Source organism: Cucumis melo, chromosome 5 (assembly GCF_025177605.1).
Source record: "Cucumis melo cultivar AY chromosome 5, USDA_Cmelo_AY_1.0, whole genome shotgun sequence".
NCBI classification, from domain to species: Eukaryota; Viridiplantae; Streptophyta; class Magnoliopsida; order Cucurbitales; family Cucurbitaceae; genus Cucumis; species Cucumis melo.
The window spans coordinates 15,204,878-15,220,874 of NC_066861.1; the positions used below are offsets into that span (position 1 = coordinate 15,204,878).

General features: G+C 43.4%; 3 long non-coding RNA genes across 4 annotated transcripts; all 3 read left to right on the forward strand.

Moving 5' to 3' along the window:
- Positions 1 to 3,592: 3,592 nt before the first annotated feature.
- Positions 3,593 to 4,791, forward strand: LOC127149378 (uncharacterized). The gene is made up of 3 exons (XR_007820909.1): positions 3,593 to 3,740; positions 3,814 to 3,877; positions 4,486 to 4,791. It is a non-coding gene; the product is annotated as an uncharacterized LOC127149378 (long non-coding RNA).
- A 6,078-nt stretch (positions 4,792 to 10,869) lies between these two features.
- Positions 10,870 to 11,851, forward strand: LOC127149379 (uncharacterized). Its single transcript, XR_007820910.1, has 3 exons — positions 10,870 to 10,912; positions 10,986 to 11,049; positions 11,658 to 11,851. It is a non-coding gene; the product is annotated as an uncharacterized LOC127149379 (long non-coding RNA).
- A 246-nt stretch (positions 11,852 to 12,097) lies between these two features.
- LOC127149377 (uncharacterized) lies at positions 12,098 to 13,662 on the forward strand. Of its 2 annotated transcripts, none has more exons than XR_007820907.1 (4): positions 12,098 to 12,159; positions 12,233 to 12,360; positions 12,466 to 12,577; positions 13,487 to 13,662. It is a non-coding gene; the product is annotated as an uncharacterized LOC127149377 (long non-coding RNA). The 2 variants fall into 2 exon arrangements; XR_007820908.1 differs by lacking the exon at positions 13,487 to 13,662 and adding an exon at positions 12,918 to 12,959.
- The last annotated feature ends 2,335 nt before the right edge of the window (positions 13,663 to 15,997 follow it).

Consider the following 15,997-nt stretch of genomic DNA (forward strand, 5'->3'; position numbering starts at 1 on the left):
TTAAATAGCAATGTATTTCTTCGTACAAAAGTTCTCAATATGGCATTAGCTTGCTCATTTGGAACGTAATTTTCTATATTTAGATTTTGCTTTGGTTCTTCATTATAGCTAAATAAAAAGGCTATTATTGAAAAATTAGGCTTTCTTACAAAATTGAGTTGGGTTTTTTTATCCATTTGAACTTGGGTTTAGGAAAATTAGGAGGAAACCTACTTACTGATCTCTTCATTTTTCTCAAAATAGTGAACAAATTCATTTACTCACTTACCCATTTGAAATTTCTTAAGAAACACACATACACACATGAATTCTCTTCCAAGTTTGAACTGGGTTTTAATCAAAACAGAAAAAACCCCACTTACTTGTTTGATTTCCTTCAAAATTTGTCTTAGATGATTGATAAAAACAGGGGGGAAAATACCCCACTTGCACACTCAAAATTTCTTCAAAACCCCACTAACCCACTTGAATATTCTTCAAAGTAGAAGAATCTGCAGCTTCATCGGTGTGGTCATAATCTTCCATGGAAACTCCGACAAAGGTCTAGTAATGAGGTGAAAAAAGTCTATGTTTTCCCTGAGATTTCTTGTGTTCATCATGATCGCTTTTAGAGCTCTAGGTGATTTGACTGGGATTAAGAAGCACTTTTGCAGAAAGATAAGTAATTTTTGTGGCTAACTTTTGCTTTGGGTGATTTGATTGGGTGATAGTAATGTGATAAGTGTTTGAAGTAACATGCTGTTCTATTCAACCATTTGTGCTCTGTGGATGTGATCCTTCTCTTTATTACTTTTCTAAATAAGCAGGATTTCTTTCATAATCTAGTGTTTGTTTAGATTTTGAGTTGTCTGCAGGTGACTTGTCTACTCCATTTCAAGTACAAGTCAAAACGTTTCTGATTTCCCATTTGTCTCTCTTTTTAGTTTTATTTACTTTGTATCGTTTGAAATTTTGGGGGGTTTTTTGCTCAAGGGATTGTTTTAGCTAACTGCATATTGTATTTAACTCTTTGTCAGATTCAGAGTAGTTGAAATGTGAAGTACAGTAGAATTTTTCCCCTCTTTATATTTGTAGTATGAGCAAACAAATTTAACCGATCGATTGAATGTGGGCTGGGGTGAGGTGGGTCTGTGGGAGATTACTGAAATAGTTTAAATTAGTTTGAGCAAGCTATTAGAAGTTTTATTTGGTGAACCCTTGTATACTTTAATTCTTGGTTGAGTTTTACTATAATGTGATATTTTTTTTTGTATCCATACTTGGTTCATGTTCTTTTTTTCATTATCAAAATCATTGTCCATTATGGTGCTTGTGAGATCTTATTATTTAAGGAAAGATTACTTAATAGGTTTTGTAAAATATAGGGAAATTTATATGGTTCAGTTTGATTTAGCAACCTAGTTGTGGTTGTATGCAATAGTGATTGTCATTTCAAGTTTGTACTAGAAATTTTTTCTTTTTATAGCATGACAAACATGAATGGACTGGTAGCAATTGGCTTCTGTTTTTGGTTGGTTAGGTAACTTTTGTTTTCTCAATGTAAATAACATGTTTCTTCAAATTGGTGGAAATTGTAGAGTGCAATGGCGTATGTTTTCGATTCAACCTTTGATTGCAAAAATATTGATGCTGCAAAAGAGGTATGCTAATTCAGTGTTCTTGTTGAGAGAAATAATGTGTTCTTAGAGTCCACAATTAATTTTCTTGTCGTAGACTTTTGGTATTTATTAATCTCCATGTTGCTTTTAATAGAGAAATTCACACCCCTAGTGTTACACTTGAAGTTCACGGGCGCTTTAAGATTTTGTAGATTTTTGAATCATCCTTGATGTTTAAGATTAATCTATCAATAAGTTTAGATGGCAATATTCCACAGGGACCATGCATACTTGGGCATGCACAAGTATTGGTTTCTGTATTTTGTGCATTTTATTAATTCTACATTCAAATCCAATGCTAATTCTAAATATACATAGGTTTGTGTCTATTTCATCCTGGTGTGTAAAGCATGCAAGTAAGAAAGTTAAATTGTGCTAAATTTTTTACTTAGTGGATTTTATGCTATGAAGGATGTCGCAGACTATGTGGATGATTTTAAGGTTGCTTGCCTGAAAAACGACTTTTTGAGGCATTTTGATGTTTTTAATCCTTTTCTTCGGTCCCCATTACTACTTCAATAGGCTAAAAAATTTCATATTTTCTTTGTTTTTGATTGGTTGGTACTTGGTTATTGTGGATTACAGAGCCTGAGTTATGTTTGTCAATTATTTTTCTTTTTCCGTTAATAAACAGATGTATATATCATTTTTTTTAAATGTGAAAGACTGAGCTATCATTGATATGGCAGATATACGGGGCCCTTCGCATGTTTGTGAAAATGCATTTAATGTGGAATTCCAAAATACTTATAGACGGCGGAGACAATGAAATTGTGGCAACATCTCTGCTTGGGGCCAACGTCTTATACTATCATTGTTTTTCAGTATCTATGTAAGCTGAATTGTAACGCCCAACAATTCGATATCTCTTTTGGGTTTTGTCCATTGTCATTAATGTTAAGTGGGGTTATGGAAATTTTAGATTTATTGGAAGAACCTTACCATTTGGATTTTCTTGAGTAATTAAAGTTGGGAATCCTCATTTGTTTAGGATAATAAGAATCATTTTTCCATTTATTTATTTATCTTATTATTTTAATTTTATTTTGTTGGAAATAATTAGGGAAGCCCATATTAAACTAAAATTGGTTGTTTTGGTGAGATTTGGAGAGAGAGAGAGAGGGGTTGTTTTGGGTTTTTAAAAGGAAAGAAAAGAGTCATTTTTTATATAAAAGGGCCTTGGGACTCGTGCGTAAAGAGGGAGAGAAAGAAAAAAAAAAAAAAAAAGAATTTTTTTGGAAACCCTAGCCGCCGCACGCCGCCGCCGCGTACCCGAGCCGCAAGGCCCTCCTCCTTCTGTTCGTCAGCTCAGCCGGATCGTTGCAGCCGCCAGCCGTCGCGTGAAGCCTCGTTCTGCTGCGTCGTCGAGCAGCTCAGCCGAGTCGTTCGCAGCCGCCAGCCGTCGCATGAAGCCGCGTTCTGCTGCGTCGTCGAGCAGCTCAGCCGGATCGTGCGCAGCCGCCAGCCATCGCGTGAAGCCGCGTCCTGCCGAGTCGCCGAGCAGCAGCAGTTGACGATCGTCAGCCGCGCGCCTCCAGCCGTCGAAGCCGAACCCACGTTTCGGCCGACGCCCGAACCCGAAACCGATCCGCGCCCCGCTCGCCCGAAACCGACCCGCGCCCGCTCGCCCGAAACCGAACCCGCTCCACGCTCGCGCACGCCCGCTCCGAGTCGTAAGCCGAGCCCGCGCGCGCCCATCCCACGCCACGAGCCGCGCCGGTCTGCACCACAAGCCGCGCCGCGCCGCGCTTCTGCGTAGCCGAGCCGCGTCTCCCTCCTGCTGCAAGCCGAGCCGCACGCGTAATCCCTGTGCCGAGCCGAGCCGCGCCTGCGCCAAGCCGAGCCGGTCCCTGTCCTCTTCCAGCCGAGCCGCCAGGACTAATTTGGCTCCTTCCACCTAATTTTTGGTAATTAAATCAATTATTTTGGCATTATCCAGTAAGATTCAATATTTTGGGCACTAGTTAATTTAATTTGGAATTAAATTAGATCATTTTTCCTTAAGGGACGTCTTGGACCAAGTAACTGCTGCAGCGGGGGATTTCTTCAGTAGGGGCTTGAGCACTGCAATCTCCTTCTAGGGTAAGTCATTTCGAATGAGTTTTGAACCGTTAATCGTGGGCGACCTAATTACGAATTTTGGCATATTAAACAGTTAGGACCTCGTCGCTTGGAAAGCGTACTGCCTCGCGGTTAGGACTCGTCAAGTAAATCTCCAGGTAAGAGATTCTACTACTAGCTCCATGCTTAGAAATATGAGATGATGTATACTCCAATTTTGCATGTTGAGGATTGGACGGTACGATGCCTAAAATCAATGTTAGTATGATGTAAATGACGGTATGGTTATACTATAGCCTGTTATGTGTGGCGAGAGCTGTTATAGCTATACGACGAATGTCGAGACGGAGAGGGCAGAGATGATTTATATGATATGTTATATGCTGATGCCATGTGTATGTATACTGCACTTAGGGTACCTGTTAGCTTGATCTGTTAGAGTCGTACCTGCATGGGTGTCCTTCGGGATCACCACCTATTGAGGACTGTGTGGTCCGACGGGACGCCAGTCTAGCATGGATATAGATATGACTCGAGTGACTCGACGGGGTCCTCGCCTCCCGACTGTCCTAGGTGTCCCCCGGGGCACCGAAGACCAGAGTTACGTTCCTACGGGAGCGCATGATTGCACGTGTTCGGGAACGTGCCAGAGATTGGGTACCAGTTATCAGGACTCTAACAGGAAGTTAACAGACACCTAGTGGGACTAGTAGTGGGTCCCTTACTGAGTATTTTTATACTCACTCTCTTCGTTTTATGTTTTCAGGTAGAGGACGGGGCAAGGGCAAGGGCAAGCTGGCGAGCGACCCGAAGTGAGACCATGGAGGGCCATAGGGACTACCGCTTCCGCTTATTCTTATTTCAGATTTTCGCATTTGAATTTGAGTACTTTTCATCACCTACCATCTTTTATGTAGATAGGGCCCGAGTAGGATTTCAGAACGCTTTTACATTTTTGCATGACTACCTTGTTTAAATTTTATAAATAAAATTTCTTAAACCGTATGCGTTTTGAATTTTTTTTTTTATGACTTAAACCACTTGTTCTATATTTGGTAATGACTTCGATTCAGTATAAGGAGTTGGGTCGTTACAGTTGGTATCAGAGCACAGTGTTTTAGGTTCTGTAGACTGACCTACGATGTAAGTCATTTTTTTTGTTTTGGTTTTACTTCACCCTATGGCTATACGGTCCTTCGGCACTCGCCAGGTATGTCTAAAGCCTTGCTAATGTTAAGATTACAATTTTGCCTGAATAGTCTAAGACCTAGATATAGGGTGTTAAGTTCTTGTGGTGAAAAGTTTGTTGGTGAATTTTAGGGAGAATGCCGCCACGTAGGGGTGCACGCCGAGGAGGTGGTAGGGGAGGCAGAGGAGCCGGTCGTGGCCAGCCGGAGGCGCCACCTGTTGCACCGGCAGTCGACCCAAACGCACCGGTCACCCAGGCGGATCTCGCCGCGATGGAGCAGCGTTATCAGGACATGCTGCAAGCTGCTTTGGCGCCTTTCCTTGCCGCCCAGCAGAACCAGGCCGCCCCTGCTCAGGCCCAGGCCGCCCCTGTTCAGGCTCAGGCCGTCGCTCCTCCAGCCCCTGAGGAAGCTCAACCAGTACGAGTTCAACTGTCGGCCGAGGCGAAACACTTACGGGATTTCAGGAAGTATAATCCCAAGACCTTTGACGGATCCATGGACAACCCCACAAAGGCCCAAATGTGGTTGACGTCCATAGAGACTATTTTCCGGTACATGAAGTGCCCAGAAGACCAGAAGGTGCAGTGTGCAGTCTTCTTCTTGGAGGACAGGGGCACCGCCTGGTGGGAGACCGCTGAGAGAATGCTGGGGGGCGATGTCAGCAAAATAACTTGGGAGCAGTTCAAGGAGAACTTCTATGCTAAGTTCTTCTCTGCCAATGTGAAGCACGCCAAGCTGCAAGAGTTCCTAAACTTGGAGCAAGGCGACATGACGGTGGAGCAGTACGACGCCGAGTTCGATATGCTGTCCCGCTTTGCTCCCGATATGGTAAGGGATGAGGCTGCCAGGACGGAGAAATTCGTTAGAGGACTCAGGCTAGACCTTCAGGGCATTGTCAGAGCCCTCCGCCCAGCCACGCATGCTGATGCACTACGTATAGCACTGGATTTGAGCCTGCCTGAGAGAGCCGATCCGTCTAAGGCTGCCGGCAGAGGGTCAGCCTTGGGACAGAAGAGAAAGGTGGAGACGCAGCCTGACGTAGCACCGCAGCGAACACTGAGGTCAGGAGGTGTCTTCCAGAGACACCGACGGGAGCTTGCAGCAGTCGGGAGGACTCTGAGAGAGCTACCCGCTTGTACTACCTGCGGGAGAGTCCACGGAGGTCGTTGCTTAGCTGGAAGTGGAGTCTGCTTCAGATGTAGACAGCCGGGGCACACTGCTGATGTGTGTCCTCGGAAACCCTTTGAGACGACACCGCCCCAGCCTTCTGCGTCCCAGCAGGGGAGAGTTTTCGCCACCACCCGGCAGGAGGCCGAGCAAGCTGGCACAGTGGTGACAGGTACGCTCCCAATTTTGGGGCATTATGCTTTTGTGCTATTTGACTCTGGGTCATCCCACTCGTTTATATCCTCCGTTTTCGTTCAGCATGTGGGTTTGGAGGTAGAGCCTTTGGGTAGTGTTTTGTCGGTTTCTACTCCATCTGGGGAGGTCCTGTTGTCCAAAGAACAAATAAAGGCATGTCGGGTAGAGATAGCAAATCGTATGTTAGACGTGACCTTACTAGTGTTAGACATGCAGGACTTTGACGTGATACTAGGCATGGATTGGCTGTCAGCCAACCATGCAAATATAGACTGTTTTGGCAAGGAAGTTGTCTTTAACCCTCCCTCCGAGGCTAGCTTCAAGTTCAGGGGGGCAGGCATGGTATGTATACCCAAGGTCATCTCAGCCATGAAGGCTAGTAAACTACTCAGCCAGGGAACTTGGGGCATCTTGGCAAGCGTAGTGGATATTAGAGAACCAGAAGTTTCCCTATCGTCTGAACCAGTGGTGAGGGAGTACCCCGACGTTTTCCCAGACGAACTCCCAGGACTTCCGCCTCCCAGAGAGGTAGACTTCGCCATCGAGTTAGAGCCGGGCACTGCCCCTATCTCGAGGGCCCCTTACAGAATGGCTCCAGCCGAGCTAAAGGAGTTGAAGGTCCAGTTACAGGAGTTGTTGGACAAAGGCTTCATCCGGCCCAGTGTGTCGCCTTGGGGAGCCCCAGTATTGTTCGTGAAGAAGAAGGATGGGTCGATGCGCCTTTGTATTGACTACCGAGAGCTGAACAAGGTGACGGTCAAAAACCGCTACCCCTTGCCCAGGATTGATGACCTGTTCGATCAGTTGCAGGGAGCCACTGTCTTTTCCAAGATCGACCTGCGATCAGGCTATCACCAGTTGAGGATTAGGGACGGTGACATTCCCAAGACGGCCTTTCGATCGAGGTACGGACATTACGAATTCGTTGTGATGTCTTTCGGCTTGACTAACGCTCCTGCAGTGTTCGTGGATTTGATGAACAGGGTGTTTAAGGACTTTCTAGACTCGTTCGTCATAGTCTTCATTGACGACATCCTCATTTACTCAAAAACTGAGGCTGAGCACGAGGAGCACTTACACCAGGTTTTGGAGACCCTTCGAGCCAACAAGTTGTATGCCAAGTTCTCCAAGTGTGAATTCTGGTTAAGGAAGGTGACGTTTCTTGGCCACGTGGTTTCCAGTGAGGGAGTTTCAGTAGATCCCGCAAAGATTGAAGCGGTGACCAACTGGACTCGACCGTCCACGGTTAGTGAAATTCGAAGTTTTCTGGGCTTGGCAGGTTACTACAGGAGGTTCGTGGAAGACTTCTCACGTATAGCCAGCCCGTTGACCCAGTTGACCAGAAAGGGAACCCCTTTTGTCTGGAGCCCAGCCTGCGAGAGGAGCTTTCAGGAGCTCAAACAGAAGCTAGTGACTGCACCGGTCCTGACAGTGCCCGATGGTTCGGGAAACTTTGTAATCTATAGTGACGCCTCCAAGAAGGGACTGGGCTGTGTCCTGATGCAGCAAGGTAAGGTGGTTGCTTATGCCTCCCGCCAGTTGAAGATCCATGAGCAGAACTACCCTACCCATGACTTGGAGTTGGCAGCTGTAGTCTTTGCACTGAAGATATGGAGGCACTATCTGTACGGTGAGAAGATTCAGATTTACACCGACCATAAGAGCCTGAAGTACTTCTTCACTCAGAAGGAGTTGAACATGAGGCAGAGGAGGTGGCTCGAGTTGGTGAAAGACTACGACTGCGAGATCCTATACCACCCAGGCAAAGCAAATGTAGTGGCTGACGCGCTGAGTAGGAAAGTGGCACATTCAGCAGCGCTAATCACCAAGCAGACCCCCTTACTCAGGGATTTTGAGAGAGCCGAGATTGCAGTCTCAGTAGGTGAGGTTACCGCACAGTTGGCTCAGTTGGCAGTTCAGCCAACCTTGAGGCAAAAGATCATTGCTGCTCAGCTGAATGACCCTTACTTGGCAGAGAAGCGTCGTGTGGTAGAGACAGAGCAAGGTGAAGACTTCTCCATATCCTCTGACGATGGCCTTATGTTTGAGGGACGCCTGTGTGTGCCGGAAGACAGCGCAGTTAAGACGGAGCTTTTGACTGAGGCCCACAGTTCCCCGTTTACCATGCACCCTGGGAGTACGAAGATGTACCAGGACTTAAGGAGTGTCTATTGGTGGAGGGGCATGAAGAGGGATGTGGCAGACTTTGTCAGTAGATGCTTGGTGTGCCAGCAGGTGAAGGCACCTAGGCAGCATCCAGCAGGGTTGTTGCAACCCTTGAGTGTGCCAGAGTGGAAGTGGGAGAGTGTGTCGATGGATTTTATTACGGGACTGCCCAAGACCCTAAGGGGCTACACGGTGATCTGGGTTGTGGTCGACAGACTCACGAAGTCGGCCCATTTCGTGCCAGGGAAATCCACTTACACTGCCAGTAAGTGGGGGCAGCTATATATGACAGAGATTGTGAGACTACATGGAGTACCCGTATCCATCATTTCAGACAGAGACGCCCGTTTCACATCGAAGTTCTGGAAAGGACTTCAACTTGCATTAGGTACGAGGTTGGACTTCAGCACGGCATTCCACCCTCAGACTGATGGTCAGACAGAGAGATTGAACCAGATTTTGGAAGACATGCTGCGAGCCTGCGTACTAGAGTTTTTAGGAAGTTGGGACTCCCATCTGCATCTGATGGAGTTTGCCTATAACAACAGCTACCAGGCTACCATCGGTATGGCACCGTTCGAGGCTCTGTATGGCAAGTGCTGTAGATCCCCTGTCTGCTGGGGCGAGGTTGGAGAGCAGAGGATGCTAGGCCCCGAGTTAGTGCAGACGACCAACGCAGCCATACAGAAGATCCGAGCTCGTATGCTGACAGCCCAGAGCAGACAGAAAAGTTACGCTGATGTACGACGTAAGGACCTCGAGTTTGAAGTGGGAGATATGGTTTTTCTGAAGGTTGCACCCATGAAGGGTGTTCTGAGGTTCGCGAAGAAGGGGAAGCTGAGTCCACGCTTCGTAGGGCCGTTCGAGATATTGGAGCGGATTGGCCCCGTGGCTTACCGCTTGGCGCTACCCCCATCTTTTGCTGCAGTGCACGACGTGTTCCATATCTCCATGCTGAGGAAATATGTCGCAGACCCAACACATGTGGTGGACTTCGAACCACTGCAGATTAGCGAGAACTTGAGCTACGAGGAGCAGCCTGTCGAGGTCTTGGCAAGGGAGGTCAAGAAGCTTCGCAGTCGAGAAATTCCACTGGTCAAAATCCTTTGGCAGAACCATGGAGTGGAAGAGGCCACGTGGGAGAAAGAAGAGGATATGAGAGCCCAGTACCCCGAGCTGTTCGAGGATTAGAACTTTCGAGGACGAAAGTTTTTTTAGGAGGGAAGATTGTAACGCCCAACAATTCGATATCTCTTTTGGGTTTTGTCCATTGTCATTAATGTTAAGTGGGGTTATGGAAATTTTAGATTTATTGGAAGAACCTTACCATTTGGATTTTCTTGAGTAATTAAAGTTGGGAATCCTCATTTGTTTAGGATAATAAGAATCATTTTTCCATTTATTTATTTATCTTATTATTTTAATTTTATTTTGTTGGAAATAATTAGGGAAGCCCATATTAAACTAAAATTGGTTGTTTTGGTGAGATTTGGAGAGAGAGAGAGAGGGGTTGTTTTGGGTTTTTAAAAGGAAAGAAAAGAGTCATTTTTTATATAAAAGGGCCTTGGGACTCGTGCGTAAAGAGGGAGAGAAAGAAAAAAAAAAAAAAAAGGAATTTTTTTGGAAACCCTAGCCGTCGCACGCCGCCGCCGCCGCCGCCGCGTACCCGAGCCGCCAAGCCCTCCTCCTTCTGTTCGTCAGCTCAGCCGGATCGTTGCAGCCGCCAGCCGTCGCGTGAAGCCTCGTTCTGCTGCGTCGTCGAGCAGCTCAGCCGAGTCGTTCGCAGCCGCCAGCCGTCGCATGAAGCCGCGTTCTGCTGCGTCGTCGAGCAGCTCAGCCGGATCGTGCGCAGCCGCCAGCCATCGCGTGAAGCTGCGTCCTGCCGAGTCGCCGAGCAGCAGCAGTTGACGATCGTCAGCCGCGCGCCTCCAGCCGTCGAAGCCGAACCCACGTTTCGACCGACGCCCGAACCCGAAACCGATCCGCGCCCGCTCGCCCGAAACCGACCCGCGCCCGCTCGCCCAAAACCGAACCCGCTCCACGCTCGCGCACGCCCGCTCCGAGTCGTAAGCCGAGCCCGCGCGCGCCCATCCCACGCCACGAGCCGCGCCGGTCTGCACCACAAGCCGCGCCGCGCCGCGCTTCTGCGTAGCCGAGCCGCGTCTCCCTCCTGCTGCAAGCCGAGCCGCACGCGTAATCCCTGTGCCGAGCCGAGCCGCGCCTGCGCCAAGCCGAGCCGGTCCCTGTCCTCTTCCAGCCGAGCCGCCAGGACTAATTTGGCTCCTTCCACCTAATTTTTGGTAATTAAATCAATTATTTTGGCATTATCCAGTAAGATTCAATATTTTGGGCACTAGTTAATTTAATTTGGAATTAAATTAGATCATTTTTCCTTAAGGGACGTCTTGGACCAAGTAACTGCTGCAGCGGGCGATTTCTTCAGTAGGGGCTTGAGCACTGCAATCTCCTTCTAGGGTAAGTCATTTCGAATGAGTTTTGAACCGTTAATCGTGGGCGACCTAATTACGAATTTTGGCATATTAAACAGTTAGGACCTCGTCGCTTGGAAAGCGTACTGCCTCGCGGTTAGGACTCGTCAAGTAAATCTCCAGGTAAGAGATTCTACTACTAGCTCCATGCTTAGAAATATGAGATGATGTATACTCCAATTTTGCATGTTGAGGATTGGACGGTACGATGCCTAAAATCAATGTTAGTATGATGTAAATGACGGTATGGTTATACTATAGCCTGTTATGTGTGGCGAGAGCTGTTATAGCTATACGACGAATGTCGAGACGGAGAGGGCAGAGATGATTTATATGATATGTTATATGCTGATGCCATGTGTATGTATACTGCACTTAGGGTACCTGTTAGCTTGATCTGTTAGAGTCGTACCTGCATGGGTGTCCTTCGGGATCACCACCTATTGAGGACTGTGTGGTCCGACGGGACGCCAGTCTAGCATGGATATAGATATGACTCGAGTGACTCGACGGGGTCCTCGCATCCCGACTGTCCTAGGTGTCCCCCGGGGCACCGAAGACCAGAGTTACGTTCCTACGGGAGCGCATGATTGCACGTGTTCGGGAACGTGCCAGAGATTGGGTACCAGTTATCAGGACTCTAACAGGAAGTTAACAGGCACCTAGTGGGACTAGTAGTGGGTCCCTTACTGAGTATTTTTATACTCACTCTCTTCGTTTTATGTTTTCAGGTAGAGGACGGGGCAAGGGCAAGGGCAAGCTGGCGAGCGACCCGAAGTGAGACCATGGAGGGCCATAGGGACTACCGCTTCCGCTTATTCTTATTTCAGATTTTCGCATTTGAATTTGAGTACTTTTCATCACCTACCATCTTTTATGTAGATAGGGCCCGAGTAGGATTTCAGAACGCTTTTACATTTTTGCATGACTACCTTGTTTAAATTTTATAAATAAAATTTCTTAAACCGTATGCGTTTTGAAATTTTTTTTTTTATGACTTAAACCACTTGTTCTATATTTGGTAATGACTTCGATTCAGTATAAGGAGTTGGGTCGTTACATGAATTAACTTTCTTTACTGTTTAGAATTCGCTTAAACCGTACATATAAGAGCATGCACATTTTTTTTTATTGTTTGTTTGTACCAAGTGTTGAATATCTACTTGATAATATTAAGGTTGGGCCTAAGTCATTCCTCCGAGGACCTTTGGACGATTCAAAAGCCAATAAGACGTAAGTTTTCTAATGTATGATCTTAGATCAGTAATTTCGTTTTTGTTTCCCTAACTTTTCTATAAATTTGCAGGAGACCACGGCTCTACTGTGAACTTTCTGATTGTCCAGCGGAACTACTTCACCCCCCTGAAGATTGTAACGTGAATTCCACATTGCCCTTCACTCTTCAGGTGTCTCATTAGCCAGATTGACCACTAAGTAGTTATCTTGTGTGGAGAATATTATTTTTTAGATTTATTCATTACACTGAACATGCTTTTCATTGTCTAATCTGATATTTGTTTTCTTAGCTTGTTTCTGCAGATTTGTCGAGTTGAAGATTTGTTTCTGCAGATTGACCACATTGCTTGGCTTGTTTCATGGGTCAGGGATATATTTGTTTACCTATCTGGTGCAATTAGTGCTTCTGGTCTTGGTATGCATTTTTCTTCCAATTATTTTGTTCTTACCTGGCAGGTTCAAGTAGTTTTAATGAAAAATTGTTAATATACCGCAGCTTCATCTCAACTGAAGGTTGAACATATTACATTACACTATTGTAGATAAATTAAAGTTTTCTGTTGTGCTTCGGCTATGTATCGTTTCTTCTTCTTTTTTTCCATTTAAATTGGTATCTTAGTTTTATCTTGCATCCTTTGTGGGTTTTCGTTATTGTATGTGATTGCCTCCATCTTTTCTTGATGAAAGTTTGGTTATTCATAAGAGGAAAATTTTCCATTATTGCAACTCACCATGTTTTGTACTTGGTTGTGCAGGCTGCACCGGTGGAGTGGGTAGAGGACGAATTTTTGCAAATGGCTTTGGTGCAGGTGGTGGACATGGTGGGAAAGGTGGTGATGGATACTATAATGGCACCTTCATTAATGGCGGTGTTGCGTATGGTGATCCCAATCTCCCTTGTGAACTTGGCAGTGGTAATGGAAATGGTAGTCTTGCTGGCGAAACAGCAGGTGGTGGGATTATTGGTAAGTTGTGATTCTTCCTCTCTTTCTCTGGTTTTGTTTATTATTTATTATTTTAGTTAATTTTTAATGATGTTTATGTTTACTTGGAATGAAATTCCATTGGTGACGTAAGGGACATTTTTTCTTTGCGCTACTTATGCTTACGTTGGACTACAATAAGCTTTACTTTTCAGCTTATTGTGTTGATGTTGCTTATTTCTTTATAGATTGATATTGGTTTTCATAATAATGTTATGTAAAAAAATGTTGATTATTCATTTGGTGGGCAATATTAAGAACTTTTCATCCTTTTCTGCAATTTCAGTACTTCAAACAGCTTTGTTATTCATATAAATGGTTTATTTGGGTATTGTTTGTAGATAATTGAAGTGATATCGGGTTGAAAGCTAAGCGATTGTGTAGAAATGGTCAAGCGACCGTTGAAAATTGAAGACTGAGAAGGCATTTAGGATTTTTAATTATTTAATTCTTGTATTAGAATCTTTTTTCATGTACTATTGTAGAATGTATATATAAACATAATATTAATATTTTATTTTGTGTATTCAAATGTAAAAGACAAATGTTATAGTTTCTAACATAATATGAATTTCATTGATTTGTTGGCGTGTGAAAAACATATTTATCTACATTGACCCAATGTCGGTCTATAGGACAATAATGTAACAATTAAATAAAAATAAATTTGTAAAAATAAATAAAAAAACTAGGCTTTAATGTCGGTTTTAAACCGACATATCAGAGTTCAACCGACATTAAAGAGCTTCAATAACACTATCAAAGATGTCGGTTGAAAACTGACAAACCGACACTAAAGAGGGCTTTAATGTCGTTTTTAAACCGACATTAAAGCCCAACCGACATTAAAGGGCTTCAATAACACCATCAAAGATGTCGGTTGAAAACTGACATTAAAGGCCTTTAATGTCGTTTTTAAACCGACATTAAAGAGGCCTTTAATGTCGTTTTTAAACCGACATTAAAGCCCAACCGACATTAAAGACCTTTAATAACGCTCACAAAGATGTCGGTTTTAAACCGACATTAAAGGCCAAAATTCTTGTAGTGATCTTATGTGGACTACTACTAATATTTATTTGTTATCTAATTACCATGTGATTGCTATTTGATATTGATTGTTATCTTATTGATAATAATGATTGATCGCAATCTGATTGAAATATGATTCTTATTTGAATAACATATAATTGCTAACGGTTAGATTTGTCTTAACAAATCTGTTACATAACTAACTATGTAATTGAAACTGCACTGCCCCTTTGTCTCATACAGTACATAGCCTGAATCTTCAGGGTCAAATTGGTTAGGATTTTGCCACATTATTGGGTCGCACATTAGGTCCTAACAAGTTGATTGCACTATTGATGGATTCCCATGGTAGAAAAGGAAGATAAAAAATGGTAAAACTAAGAAACAAAAAGATGAACCTACACTTTCTCCCTCTTGAGCATCCAATCGATCAATCCATAAAGTCCATTAAGAATAACAAAACCACAAAAATTGAAAATAGACAGAGAAACTGTAGAAGTTCATGGTTAGTGCCATCGCTTGTGGGTCCGACATGGTTTGAGGTCGCATGATGGTTATGTGTTTGTGTCATGCTATTGTTATCAGATGAGGCTAGTTGATGAGAAGAAATACAAAAAGAAAGAGAGTGGGTAAAATGGAGTCGACGACTAGAGGAGGAAATTAAAGATGGAAAAATATTAGGGTTAAATTATGGGTAATTTGGGAATAAAACGAAGGTTAATTTTCATTAATGTAATAAAACACAAAATATTTACGGCTTGTGTAAAGCAAAAGTTCATGAAGTCAGTACAACATTTTCAAAATTTTCAGTTTTGCCCTTGAATATTGCGGACGATTCGTCACTTCTCTTTCATCTTCTTCTTTGCAATTTATTCATCTTCTCTTCTTAGATTTCTTCATCTCCTTTTTCCAGAATTTCTTTCTTCTATTTTAAATGATTTATTCTCCTGTTTAAATCTCCTATTTTATCTCCACCATTTTCGACAAGAGTCTTTGAAGCTCATCTTCCTCATATTCGAGAATATCAAGATCGTCTAAATATCATTTTAACATGATCTAAACGAGCGTTAGCCATTGTGAACACAATCGTTTAAAATAGGATTTTTTTTAAAAAATGTCATATTTGCAAAATATAAAAGGGGTTTTTTCAAAAATATAATAAATTAGTAAAATATTTACACTGTATAGAATAATTCTGAAAACAAAAAAAAGCACATATGCCCATAATGAAAAATATAAAAATGCCCCAATCAACATGCGATTAATCGACCACGTGCATGCGTGAGTAATCTTTTTCTAAATGATTGTGTCCAATAGTCTAAATGAATGATCTACTATTGTTTAGGTCATGTTACACAATCGTGTAGTTCTTTTTCAATGATGAGAAAAAATGCTTCAAATTTAAACGATCGTGTTAACCACAATAAACGATCATGTTGATTATGGAAAACGATCATGTTGATTATAATAAGTTGTAACGACTAAACTTTTAACTTAAGTTAAGGTCATTACTTAAAAAGACGAATAACAAATTACACTTTCTTGAAGAAATGGACGACTAAAATTCTTCTAAAAACAAGATTTTCACAAAATATAAGGTTATCAAAACCAAGAAAAGTAATTTGAAAACGTGACTCGCGGGTTCCAACAATTTTAAAGAAAATAAAATCAAATAAATAGGACAAAATCTTAAGTAAAATGTTTAAAATTTAAAATATTGATAAATATATAAATAGACGCGGAAGCTAACTGTGTCCCCATATGGCATGCTACGAATCTCTTTCTGTCATTCCCCAACTTCTTAAGTTCTCTATCTTAGC